This window comes from Taudactylus pleione, unplaced genomic scaffold (assembly GCF_031769625.1).
Source record: "Taudactylus pleione unplaced genomic scaffold, aTauple2 ptg000445l, whole genome shotgun sequence".
NCBI classification, from domain to species: Eukaryota; Metazoa; Chordata; class Amphibia; order Anura; family Myobatrachidae; genus Taudactylus; species Taudactylus pleione.
The window spans coordinates 206,098-221,072 of record NW_028284847.1 but is presented as its reverse complement, the minus strand read 5'-3'; the positions used below and the strand labels follow the sequence as shown (position 1 = coordinate 221,072).

The following is a 14,975-nucleotide window of genomic DNA, read 5'->3' as shown; positions in this document are numbered from 1 at the left end:
GTGACACATTGGGGCATATCCAATTGACCATGGGGTTTTGCCCACAAAACACTACGCGGACCTCGCAACCAAATTTTGGATTACCACGGGTATGTACGCTCCCGATACCTGCGGTGTCCAATAAAAAAAATTGGTTGCAGCGTTTTCTGGCACTCCTCGGCTGCTGCAGAATGTGCCACATACATGCAGGGAACCACACACACAAACACTGACATGGGTCACACGCTGCTGGAAGCAGAAGACTTCAGCCGGGGAAGCAGAGGAGGAGGACAGCGTTGCAGAAGGTGAGTTATTGTCCACTAATTAAGCTAAATTGGAAACTTCCAATTACTTAGTCATTAGGAGGGGGTGTCCTAGGGATTCTAGAGCGAGTGCTGATCATTTGCTCTGGAGGTGCTCCAAAAAAAACAAAAAAAAACCCTGCACCCAATTGAATACAGAAAATCTCACACCTGTGGAAAAAACCCGCAGGTGGGAGATCTTGGGTAAATTCGCACTAATTGTATATGCCCCATTGAGCCGTTTCGAGGGCAATTCATCGAAAACAATCTGGGTTGCTGCGAACGGGCATCGTATTGCTGCACGGTAACACCAGGCCACATTCGGCCAACGACAGCACGTGAGTTGTTATGGTGCTACCATTGGGAGTTACCGGACCATCCTCCCTACAGCCCTGACCTGGCATTGAGTTATTTCCATCTCGTTGGTCCATTGAAGAAGCACCTGGAGGGAAGGAGATTCGCAACCAACTGTGAAGTTCAGCAAGCCGTCATGTCCTGGCCATAGGCACTTGACACTGATTTCTTCTATGCCAGGATGAATGCCTTGGCGTACCATTGGCACAAATGCTTAGACAAGTATGGGGACTATGCGGAAAAAAAACTGTACCAAAGCCATACTATTGATTACACGTATATGTACCAGTTGAATTAAGTTATGCAATGAGAGGTTTTGTTACCTTATTTATTGAACCACCCTGGTATATTTAAAAAAAAAAACATCATCTGGCCTGGAGATCGCTTTTAAGTAGTTATGTGGCATTGAATATCTGGAGAACGCAAAATGCAAACATGGCAGAGAACTAGAAAACTTTTTAGGGTAAAACTCATTACAATAAATATCATTATAACAGAACATTTCCTCCAATGCGAGTTTGCAGATGTCAACTATTCGTGTGACTGCTCCGATGTCTACCGAGAGAGGATTTGCAGGCAAAACATTTCCCGCACTCAGAGCAGGAATACGGTTTTTCTCCCGTGTGACATCTCTGGTGAACGGTAAGTTCTGACTTACATCTAAAGCATTTCCCGCAGTACGGGCAGGAATGCGGCTTCTCCCCCGTGTGACTGCGCAGATGCGATATCCGGTGGGAGTTGCTGACGAAACATCTCCCACAGAAGGAGCAGGGGTAGGGTTTCTCTCCGGTGTGAAGCCTCTGGTGAATCACACAGTCTGAATTGCTGATAAAACTCTTCCCACACACCGAGCAAGAGTAGGGTTTCTCTCCTGTGTGGATTCTCCGGTGGGTCACGAGGTTGGAGTTCCTTTTAAAAGACTTGCCACATTCTGAGCATGGGTAACGTTTCTCACCTGCGTGACTCCTCTGTGGTCTGACGTGTCTTGGTCTCTGGTTAAAACAATTCCCATAAACAGAGAAGGAAAACGGTTTATCTCCAGCGAAGCGTTTACCGTATTCTGAAAATGTAATCAATTTGTTTTGTATCCGACTTTCCTGAAGTTTAAGGAAATGGCCAGCAGAAATAGATGGACAGTCATAGCTGTTATAGTCTACACTGGTGCTCTGCACCTTCTGGTGGCTCAAGGAGGTTTTCGGATGATACAGTTCTTCATTATGTCCTGCACAATCTACCTCAAAGCTCTGGCTTTGTTTCCGTGTATTTAAGTCCTCTTCACCTAAAGTATTACTAGATGTGTACTGTGACATTGTATAATATAAGGGTGCATAAATGTCAGTGTCTGTGAGGGTTCCTCCATCACATGAGACTGATTCCTCCTTAATATGTGTAGATGTATACTGTGTATGATATGTGGGTGTATAATTGTCAGTGAGTGTGAGGTTTCCTCCATCACATGAGATTGATTCCTCCTTAATATGTGTAGATGTATACTGTGTATGATCTGTGGGTGTATAATTGTCAGTGAGGTTTCCTCCATCACATGAGACTGATTCCTCCTTAGTATGAGTAGATGTATACTGTGTATGATCTGTGGGTGTATACATGTCAGTGTCTGGGAGGTCTCCTCCATCACATGAGACTGATTCCACCTTAGTATGAGTAGGTGTATACTGTGTATGATCTGTGGGGGTATAAATGTCAGTATGTGTGAGGTCTCCTCCATCACATGAGGCTGATTCCGCCTTCGTATGAGTAGATGTATACTGTGTATGATCTGTGGGTGTATATTTGTCATTGTCTGTGAGGTCTCCTCCATCACATGATACTGATTCCTTAGTATGAGTAGATGTATACTGTGTATGATCTGTGGGTGTATAAGTATCATTGTCTGTGAGGTCTCCTCCATCACATGATACTGATTCCTTAGTATGAGTAGATGTATACTTTGCATGATCTGTGGGTGTATAAATGTCATTGTCTGTGAGGGTTCCTCTATCACATGAGACTGATTCCTTAGTATGAGTAGATGTATACTGTGTATGATATGTGGGTGTATAAGTGTCAGTGTGTGTGAGGTCTCCTACATCACATGAGACTGATTCCTCCTTAGTAGGAGTAGATGTATACTGTGTATGATCTATGTGTGTAGAGAAGTCAGTGTCGGAGAGGTTTCCTTCCTTGCATGAAGTTGGTTTCTCAGTAACATTCTCAAGACAGTTGATCATGTTCAGTTCATCTGCTGATGGGGATTTTGCAGTCTGTATCTCTGTAATAAATTTGTGATCCTCAGTCTCACAATCCGGTGAAGAAATAGAGGAACGGGATCCTCTAGATATTTTTGTATCCTCAGTGATCCCTGTTGGTGAGAAATACATTGTGGTTAGATAATATGAGCGCCGGGATAACAAAGAAGAGAAAAGGTCCCTAGGAGTGACATTGCTGCACAGGACAGGGTTTAGTCTGTGGCACCACCGGCTACAGGGAGGTGGTGTAGTCTATGGCAGGACAGGGTGTAGTTTGTGATTATCAAATTAAGTAAATACTAATTTTCTAGCTTAAAGTTGCAATATATTTTGACACAACAAGATGGTACTTGGGGACGTCATATAAGTACAGTAAATGATGTTAAAAAGGAATGTGCCTTATACACTGCAGTGCTAAAGCCATGGTTTATGTGCCTAGTATCATGTAGGACCCCCTCTAGCCCGGCAAAGTGTAGCAACTCGACATGGCATCTAGTAGACGGAAGACCTCTTGAGAGATATTGATCCATGCCATCTGGATAGCTTCCCACAGCTCCCTGATACATGTAGGTGCAAGATCTTGAGTTCGAATGGGCCTCTCCAGCATTTCCCATAAATGCTCGATGTTGGCAAACGTAATGGTCACAACATTCGTTGGAACTCTCCAGAATGTCCCTAGAACCAATTCTGGACATCTTGGGACTGACGGCATCGTGCATTATCCTGCTGGAATATTCTATCGTTGTGGGGGTACATCAAGTCCATGAAGGGCTACGAATGGTCATTAAGCAACGCAACATAACGGTTACCAGTCAATGACATGTTCAGGTGAACCAGCGGACCCAACCCATGCCAGGTGAACACACCCCACACCATTACTGAACCACCACCAGACTGAACATACCTTGTTGCCACTGGGGTCCATGGCCTCATGGTGTCTGCGCCACACCAGAACTCCACCATCAGCCTAAAACAACTGAAACTGTGACTTAACGGACCACGTCACATCTTGCAAGTCCTCCGGGGTCCAATTAGCGACAAGCCCGGGTGAGGCACTATGTCCGGTGTCGTAGTGTTAACAGGGGCACGCTGGTGGGTCTTCTGTTCCCATCTCCCATGAAAGCTAAAGAGCACTGCACCGAACTGCTGGATATGCTTCTGGTACCTCCTGCATTGGCTGTGGATGGGATTTGAGCCAGTGTCGTTTATCTGTTTCCACGGGCAATTCTGGCCAGATGCCGCTAGTCACGATCATTAAGCATGGTCGGTCACTGCGCTGTCCACGTGGGCAGTAATGCCTTCCATGAGGTATTCCCGGTACACACGTGACACCGTAGATTTAGGAATGTTGAATGTCTGCACAACTTTGGAAATGGAATGTCCCATCCGCCTGGCACCCACTATCATGCCCTATTCGAACTCTAACCTGATAATTCACATTGCCTTGCCATTAGCAGCCTATCCGATGTTCAACCTGACTCATGAGATTTCACATTACAACTGATGCAGGTCTGGGCATTTGCAAGATATCACAGTACAGTGGCACCACCTACCATTACCTTTGCATACTGCTAGCTCATGAATTTTGGCACTTTAGTGTATGGTAGAGTTTTATTTCTATGAATGTAATTGGCTAGAGACAAGGATGCCACATGCTGGAAATTTATAGCTCACTTGACGCCATGGTGCCTGCAGGCTATGGGATTAGCCAATAAGTATCAATTTGTTTTGCAAAAAATCCAACTAGGAGGGTGGAGAGCCTTCTGGGCAGTGGCTATAATATGATCAGTGACCAGAAATTGAATTAGTCCTTTCCAGGTGTGGTACAAAATGTGGACATTCAAACGGTTGCCGCGGTCTGAATGTCGGCACAAACATGGCATGTTGACATACTAAGAATGTCGATATTGTGCATCTCGACAGTCGACATGTCGACATAACATTTTCTATTGCAATAGCCCTAACCCTACCCTAAAAACGCAGCCTAATCCTAACCCTAAATCTGTGAAGTCGACATTATGTCCGTGTTGTCATTCTGAATGAGAACATTTGGACTACAACCCGTTCTTTCCAGTGCTTCCATGCCCAATGTTAGCTCCAGTTTCTCTGTAGCCCAGTCCAGACTAAGGACTTATCTGAACATCACACCTGCTTCCCATGCAGCTATGGTGGCACATCCAGAGAAATTGCCCAAAGAGCTGGTGCCCTTCTCCAGGAGTAAAATCCATCATGTCCACAGTGGCTTTCCAACACAGTGACCAATGCGCTTCCATAATATGACCAGGAATCGGGGGGCAATGAAACTGGACTGTCCACATGAAGTGAAAGTTCTAACGAGGTTTCAGTCGGTGAAATGGTGGAAGAACGCCAAGGCAAAGTTGCCGCAGAAGTCGGGAGAGGAACAGCAAGAAACATGTGCGCAAATTTTCATCTTGAGTGTGTGTGAAAAAAAAAAAGGAGAGAGACTCAGGTACTCTGGCGCTTTGAATGCTTTGGTTCCCTTGACTTTTGGTCTAAAAGTCTCAAGTGCTCTGAAACTAGATGATCTTGATTGCAATAATCAGGAAGGAGATTTCCATGACCCTTATTATATGCTGGTTTAGATTCACAATCAGGGCTCTGTGGAGGTGTGAATCCTGGAAGGTCTACCCACACGTGATTCTGGGGAACGACCTGGGTCCTGGTATAGCCATTGTTGTCAATGCAGCAACTTGCAGCCAGACCGACCAAGAAGCACTGGTCACTGAATCATCAACCATTGATGATTCATAATCATCGATAGTATATGGCCGATGTTGAATGCTTGTACGATCAATGTGGGAGAAGCAGATGGTTTCCCTCCATCGATGGCATAGCATAGCCCAATGTGTTTTTTTTTTTACAAGGTGCCGGACACTGAGTATAGCTCCGCACCTAACACTCCCGAAGCCATGCCCCCATGTTCTGATTGGCCCAAAGGCCAGTCAGTCAAAGAACAGGGATGACCATCGGTTGGTGAAATCATCGATGGTCATCCAGTGCATAGTTGGAAACCATCGATGGCCAATAGCTATATCGTCTTTGAAGGTAACCACACCGATGGCCACCCCTACTGATCACTGTTTCTCAGACAACTTCCTCTGCAGTTCCAGCACAGGTACTTTAAACCTCAAGTGACAACCTTGTAGCGGGTAGCTCTCATACCAACACTGGGGTAGTTTCAAAGAAAGTGGTACAAGCTGAATTCATGGATGCCCAACGGAGCAACCCTACTCTAGAATACATGGATCCCCAACAGAACAACCCTACCCTAGAATAAATGGACGCCCAATGGACCAAACCTACCCTAGAATACATGGACGCCCAATGGACCAAACCTACCCTAGAATACATGGACGCCCAACGGACCAAACCTACCCTAGAATACATGGACGCCCAACGGACCAAACCTACCCTAGAATACATGGACGCCCAATGGACCAAACCTACCCTAGAATAAATGGACGCCCAACGGACCAAACCTACCCTAGAATACATGGACGCCCAACGGACCAAACCTACCCTAGAATACATGGACGTCCAACGGACCAAACCTACCCTAGAATACATGGACGCCCAACGGACCAACCCTACCCTAGAATAGTCTCCTCCACAGTAAAGTGGACTGGTCAGACCCAATTACCACAAAGCCTGGATAATATGGGAGAAACGTCCCTATTTTACCTAGACACATGGTTAGTGATATCCTGGTAGAAGGTCACCCAGGCATATGAAAGACAAGTGCCCATCTGCAGCAGAGCATTTTTCTGTCCTTAAATAACCCAACATGTAAAGCTTTTTAGGGCAGATTGGGGTGGGTGTTAAAAGGACAGTGGTCTTCACTGCAAGGTTCTTCCCTAACCTATGGTCATCATACATGAGCCTTTTCAGAGAGCTCTGTAATCCAGCCTAGCCATAGGGAAGACGTTCATCCATACCACGGTAGATTTTGCCACCCAATACAGAGACGGTGCAGTACTGTCATCTATAGAAATCAAACACACAGAACAAGTCCTTAAGGATGTGTTTAGCCAAGTGGGATTACACCAGGAAGTGGTAATTGACCAATATTCCCCAAAGATAAGGGAAATGAATGCAAACCCTCTGTGAAAAATAGGATATACGTAGCCTCTGTAGGGACAAATGGACTCTGAGTGGGCCAATAGTACAAAAAGTCCTGTGTTTACTTTCTATTCGCATCAACATACTACAGGCAACTTGGTCTGGAAAATACATCCAATAACAAGGGGAAATCCATTCTACATTGACACTAGATGCTTTGAAGCTACCACATCCATAGTCTAGAAGCCTAACTTGGCAGGAAAGTGGGACTGATGGGTGTAGGTTGTCCCCCATATTGAAGCCTCTGGAGCAAATTAGCTCCCATATTTGCTGGCATATGAAGGACTTTGTGCAGGTACAGATTCATCTCCAAATGACCAATCTACAGAATGGGCTACTGGAGGCTCCATATTTCCACTTCATCTGGTCCATTCAGCATCCCATATACGGGGCAGTGCCACGAGTGCCCATCATGATCTAAAAGGAGGATGAAGAAATGCTAGAGGTGGGGATAATTTCCTACCTGGCCGTCAAGGATTTCCAAAAACTAGCAAAGTCTGAGGCCAAAGGAGACTATAGAACATCAACATACCACATATCGGGGCTACACACCCACCGACCCGCTGGCGATATATCGGCATTTGAATGAACGCCCAATATATCGCTCAGTCTGTGCCCAGTTTATAAATCAAAAACAAAAAAAAGACACTCTGGTCTGTATCTCAGCAGTTTGTTGGACCAGCTGAGTGTGCTAGAAGCACCAGAGCAGAGAGCGACACCCCAGGCAGGAAAGAGGAACTGCACGGGTGGTGACAGGTGCAGGGTGCTAGAATGAACACTATATTAATACCAGGAGAAACCAAGTCAACCATCTGTGGTGCTGCCCAGAACACCCCCAGCCCCAAAATAAGGGCAACTTATATATAATATTTCAGGGAGCCGGGTAAAGGGCACTATGAACAAAATGAAACTCGCCCAGGGCCCTCTCATGTCAATAACTGGAGATCTAATCTCTATGGTGTTAATACGCATATACAATTTCTTAAATGTTTTCCTAGCTAATGAGACTGACAGGGTGAGGTTCCCGGTGTGCAATCCACTGCCTAATAAAGCCCAATGCCAGACGTGCGGAAGTTGGTTCCAGCTTTTATGGAGAGGTTGGCAGGCAGTACCCATCTGCAGGAGCAGTACCCTAGAAATAACACCCACCACCTGGTTTGATATCCAGAGGATCCCCAGAACCCTGCACAAAGGCCATGACATCTGGGCCGGGCTTTAGCGATCCGAAGCTGCTGCCAATGACCTTTATACTCCTATCTGTTCCCATTCTCACCCCCCTAATGGCAGAAGCCTGGCATCTAACCCGACCTAGCTCGTTCCTGGCTCTACTATGGGTCTTTCGGTAGTTTGCCTGTACCGCATCTGTGTTTGTTTTTGTTTTTTTTGCGTTCTGGTTGCCTGTGTCCCATTTGCATTGCTGTATTAGTTGGTGCCTTATTGTAATGGTATTCAGCATTCCCTTGGTTTGTTTTCTGTTACTGTATACCTCTTTATTGTAAAATTTCAACCCAGGATAATTGATCCTGGGGTGCTACTGCCCAGACTGAGGGGGCAGAGCTTTGGTCTGTAGGTGCAGTTAGCACTGGGGTGGAGAGAGTGGGCCCAGCCTATTGTGTTATATGGGCAGCATTACAACCCAACATGCAACCTCGACCAGTTACTGCCCCAACATACCTCCATATATAACCACCAAATTCCAACACAGTACCATAATGACAAAGTACATCCCCTTAATGATACCGTATAGCCTCCTAATTGTTTTATTTGTTCAAATTATTTTATGATGGACCAATATTTACCATCCCGATCTATCTCCAACTAACCGGACACAAACTGTGGATATGCTGCTCAGCAAAGTCGTTCCTGACAGATCCATCACACTCACAATGTGCATATATATATAACAATGTATTTACAGACATCTCCTATATACACAGACAGGACTGTCATTAATTCTCCACTTACCCAGTGATGTGAGGGGCCAGTGATTCTCCATCATCACGTCCTTGTACAGACCCCTGTGTCCCTCTATATACTCCCACTCCTCCATGGAGAAATAGATAGTGACGTCCTCACACCTTATAGGAACCTGACAGACACAATGATACAGTCATCACCCAGACACATCCCCTGGTGTTACTATATAATGTCCCATTCCCAGCAGTTACCTCTCCAGTCATCACCCAAACACATCCCCTGGTGTTACTGTATAATGTCCCATTCCCAGCAGTTACCTCTCCAGTTATCACCCAGACACATCCCCTGGTGTTACTGTATAATGTCCCACTCCTAGCAGTCACCTCTCCAGTCATCACCCAGACACATCCCCTGGTGTTACTGTATAGTGTCCCATTCCCAGCAGTCACCTCTCCAGTCATCACCCAGACACATTCCCTGGTGTTACTGTATAATGTCCCATTCCCAGCAGTTACCTCTCCAGGCATCACCCAGACACAGCCCCTGGTGTTACTGTATAATGTCCCATTCCCAGCAGTTACCTCTCCAGTTATCACCCAGACACATCCCCCGGTGTTACTGTATAATGTCCCATTCCCAGCAGTCACCTCTCCAGTCATCACCCAGACACATCCCCTGGTGTTACTGTATAATGTCCCATTCCCAGCAGTCACCTCTCCAGTCATCACCCAGACACAGCCCCTGGTGTTACTGTATAATGTCCCATTCCCAGCAGTCATCTCTCCAGTCATCACCCAGACACATCCCCTGGTGTTACTGTATAATATCCCATTCCCAGCAGTCACCTCTCCAGTCACCACCCAGACACATCCCCTGGTGTTCTGTATAATGTCCCATTCCCAGCAGTCACCTCTCCAGTCATCACCCAGACACATCCCCTGGTGTTACTGTATAATGTCCCATTCCCAGCAGTCACCTCTCCAGTCATCACCCAGACACATCCCCTGGTGTTACTGTATAATGTCCCATTCCCAGCAGTCACCTCTCCAGTCAGCAGCTGAATGATCTTGTTGGTGAGTTCCAGGATCTTCTGGTCATTGTGTCTCTCATGTATCAGTGAGTGAGGTGGAGGCACCGTGATGGGGCACTGGGTCCTGCTCAGTCCTCCTGACACACAGGGATGGCTGCTGGGTGTCACTTGCTCTCCAGTTGTCTTCACTACTATGTAATCCTGCACATAATAATATTCTAATGATCAGTAAAAAAGGGGGACAGCCGTCATCGGTAAAATATCACAAAATTTCATAGAACAGAGCTGCTAGATCATCTTCAGGATCCAGATGCGATATGTACCCTTATGATTAGTGTTTTGACGTGGCTAAGTAGCAAAGTCCGTGGCACACTAAACAGGGCTATTTGGCGCGATTTGCGTATGTTTGAATGTGGGGACACATCTGTAGCTCCTGCCATGTTAAATCTGAATAATATTGACATAAGAGCGATCCTCCCCAGTCAGGTCCCTGTGTTAGTAATAGAGATAATAGCGATGTCACTGTGACACTCCCAGACTCCCTCACATCCCCAGTCAGGTCCCTGTGTTAGTAATAGAGATAATAGTGACGTCACTGTGACACTCCCAGACTCCCTCACCTCCCCAGTCAGGTCCCTGTGTTAGTAATAGAGATAATAGTGACGTCACTGTGACACCCCCAGACTCCCTCACCTCCCCAGTCAGGTCCCTGTGTTAGTGATAGAGATAATAGCGATGTCACTGTGACACTCCCAGACTCCCTCACCTCCCCAGTCAGGTCCCTGTGTTAGTGATAGAGATAATAGCGATGTCACTGTGACACTCCCACACTCCCTCACCTCCCCAGTCAGGTCCCTGTGTTAGTAATAGAGATAAGAGCGATGTCACTGTGACACACCTCCCAAGTCATATCCCTGTGTTAGTAATAGAGATAAGAGCGATGTCACTGTGACACTCCCAGACTCCCTCACCTCCCCAGTCAGGTCCCTGTGTTAGTAATAGAGATAATAGCGATGTCACTGTGACACTCCCAGACTCCCTCACCTCCCCAGTCAGGTCCCTGTGTTAGTGATAGAGATAATAGCGATGTCACTGTGACACTCCCACACTCCCTCACCTCCCCAGTCAGGTCCCTGTGTTAGTAATAGAGATAAGAGCGATGTCACTGTGACACACCTCCCAAGTCATATCCCTGTGTTAGTAATAGAGATAAGAGCGATGTCACTGTGACACTCCCAGACTCCCTCACCTCCCCAGTCAGGTCCCTGTGTTAGTAATAGAGATAATAGCGATGTCACTGTGACACTCCCAGACTCCCTCACCTCCCCAGTCAGGTCCCTGTGTTAGTAATAGAGATAATAGCGATGTCACTGTGACACTCCCAGACTCCCTCACATCCCCAGTCAGGTCCCTGTGTTAGTAATAGAGATAATAGTGACGTCACTGTGACACTCCCAGACTCCCTCACCTCCCCAGTCAGGTCCCTGTGTTAGTAATAGAGATAATAGTGACGTCACTGTGACACCCCCAGACTCCCTCACCCCCCCAGTCAGGTCCCTGTGTTAGTAATAGAGATAATAGTGATGTCACTGTGACACCCCCAGACTCCCTCACCCCCCCAGTCAGGTCCCTGTGTTAGTAATAGAGATAAGAGCGATGTCACTGTGACACTCCCAGACTCCCTCACCTCCCCAGTCAGGTCCCTGTGTTAGTAATAGAGATAATAGCGATGTCACTGTGACACTCCCAGACTCCCTCACCTCCCCAGTCAGGTCCCTGTGTTAGTAATAGAGATAATAGCGATGTCACTGTGACACTCCCAGACTCCCTCACATCCCCAGTCAGGTCCCTGTGTTAGTAATAGAGATAATAGTGACGTCACTGTGACACTCCCAGACTCCCTCACCTCCCCAGTCAGGTCCCTGTGTTAGTAATAGAGATAATAGTGACGTCACTGTGACACTCCCAGACTCCCTCACCTCCCCAGTCAGGTCCCTGTGTTAGTAATAGAGATAATAGTGATGTCACTGTGACACCCCCAGACTCCCTCACCCCCCCAGTCAGGTCCCTGTGTTAGTAATAGAGATAAGAGTGATGTCACTGTGACACTCCCAGACTCCCTCACCTCCCCAGTCAGGACCCTGTGTTAGTAATAGAGATAAGAGTGATGTCACTGTGACACTCCCAGACTCCCTCACATCCCCAGTCAGGTCCCTGTGTTAGTAATAGAGATAATAGTGACGTCACTGTGACACTCCCAGACTCCCTCACCTCCCCAGTCAGGTCCCTGTGTTAGTAATAGAGATAATAGTGATGTCACTGTGACACTCCCAGACTCCCTCACCTCCCCATTCAGGTCCCTGTGTTAGTAATAGAGATAATAGTGATGTCACTGTGACACCCCCAGACTCCCTCACCCCCCCAGTCAGGTCCCTGTGTTAGTAATAGAGATAAGAGTGATGTCACTGTGACACTCCCAGACTCCCTCACCTCCCCAGTCAGGTCCCTGTGTTAGTAATAGAGATAATAGCGATGTCACTGTGACACTCCCAGACTCCCTCACCTCCCCAGTCAGGTCCCTGTGTTAGTAATAGAGATAATAGCGATGTCACTGTGACACTCCCAGACTCCCTCACCTCCCCAGTCAGGTCCCTGTGTTAGTAATAGAGATAATAGTGATGTCACTGTGACACCCCCAGACTCCCTCACCCCCCCAGTCAGGTCCCTGTGTTAGTAATAGAGATAAGAGTGATGTCACTGTGACACTCCCAGACTCCCTCACCTCCCCAGTCAGGTCCCTGTGTTAGTAATAGAGATAAGAGTGATGTCACTGTGACACTCCCAGACTCCCTCACCTCCCCAGTCAGGTCCCTGTGTTAGTAATAGAGATAATAGCGATGTCACTGTGACACTCCCAGACTCCCTCACCTCCCCAGTCAGGTCCCTGTGTTAGTAATAGAGATAATAGCGATGTCACTGTGACACTCCCAGACTCCCTCACCTCCCCAGTCAGGTCCCTGTGTTAGTAATAGAGATAAGAGCGATGTCACTGTGACACACCTCCCAAGTCATATCCCTGTGTTAGTAATAGAGATAATAGTGATGTCACTGTGACACTCCCAGACTCCCTCACCTCCCCAGTCAGGTCCCTGTGTTAGTAATAGAGATAATAGCGATGTCACTGTGACACTCCCAGACTCCCTCACATCCCCAGTCAGGTCCCTGTGTTAGTAATAGAGATAATAGTGACGTCACTGTGACACTCCCAGACTCCCTCACCTCCCCAGTCAGGTCCCTGTGTTAGTAATAGAGATAATAGTGACGTCACTGTGACACTCCCAGACTCCCTCACCTCCCCAGTCAGGTCCCTGTGTTAGTAATAGAGATAATAGTGATGTCACTGTGACACCCCCAGACTCCCTCACCCCCCCAGTCAGGTCCCTGTGTTAGTAATAGAGATAATAGTGATGTCACTGTGACACCCCCAGACTCCCTCACCCCCCCAGTCAGGTCCCTGTGTTAGTAATAGAGATAAGAGTGATGTCACTGTGACACTCCCAGACTCCCTCACCTCCCCAGTCAGGACCCTGTGTTAGTAATAGAGATAATAGTGATGTCACTGTGACACTCCCAGACTCCCTCACCTCCCCAGTCAGGTCCCTGTGTTAGTAATAGAGATAATAGTGATGTCACTGTGACACCCCCAGACTCCCTCACCCCCCCAGTCAGGTCCCTGTGTTAGTAATAGAGATAAGAGTGATGTCACTGTGACACTCCCAGACTCCCTCACCTCCCCAGTCAGGTCCCTGTGTTAGTAATAGAGATAATAGCGATGTCACTGTGACACTCCCAGACTCCCTCATCTCCCCAGTCAGGTCCCTGTGTTAGTAATAGAGATAAGAGCGATGTCACTGTGACACTCCCAGACTCCCTCACCTCCCCAGTCAGGTCCCTGTGTTAGTAATAGAGATAAGAGCGATGTCACTGTGACACACCTCCCAAGTCATATCCCTGTGTTAGTAATAGAGATAATAGTGATGTCACTGTGACACTCCCAGACTCCCTCACCTCCCCAGTCAGGTCCCTGTGTTAGTAATAGAGATAATAGCGATGTCACTGTGACACTCCCAGACTCCCTCACCTCCCCAGTCAGGTCCCTGTGTTAGTAATAGAGATAAGAGTGATGTCACTGTGACACTCCCAGACTCCCTCACCTCCCCAGTCAGGTCCCTGTGTTAGTAATAGAGATAATAGTGATGTCACTGTGACACTCCCAGACTCCCTCACCTCCCCAGTCAGGTCCCTGTGTTAGTACTAGAGATAAGAGTGATGTCACTGTGACACTCCCAGACTCCCTCACCTCCCCAGTCAGGTCCCTGTGTTAGTACTAGAGATAAGAGTGATGTCACTGTGACACTCCCAGACTCCCTCACCTCCCCAGTCAGGTCCCTGTGTTAGTGATAGAGATAATAGCGATGTCACTGTGACACTCCCAGACTCCCTCACCTCCCCAGTCAGGTCCCTGTGTTAGTGATAGAGATAATAGCGATGTCACTGTGACACTCCCACACTCCCTCACCTCCCCAGTCAGGTCCCTGTGTTAGTAATAGAGATAAGAGCGATGTCACTGTGACACTCCCAGACTCCCTCACCTCCCCAGTCAGGTCCCTGTGTTAGTAATAGAGATAAGAGCGATGTCACTGTGACACTCCCAGACTCCCTCACCTCCCCAGTCAGGTCCCTGTGTTAGTAATAGAGATAAGAGCGATGTCACTGTGACACTCCCAGACTCCCTCACCTCCCCAGTCAGGTCCCTGTGTTAGTAATAGAGATAATAGCGATGTCACTGTGACACTCCCAGACTCCCTCACCTCCCCAGTCAGGTCCCTGTGTTAGTAATAGAGATAATAGCGATGTCACTGTGACACTCCCAGACTCCCTCACCTCCCCAGTCAGGTCCCTGTGTTAGTAATAGAGATAATAGTGATGTCACTGTGACACTCCCAG

The 14,975-nt window shown here is 47.4% G+C and overlaps 1 pseudogene; it reads right to left on the bottom strand.

The window, feature by feature from the left end:
• The window catches only part of LOC148505651 (uncharacterized), a 79,031-nt pseudogene that overhangs the window by 48,954 nt on the left and 15,102 nt on the right, over positions 1-14,975 (bottom strand).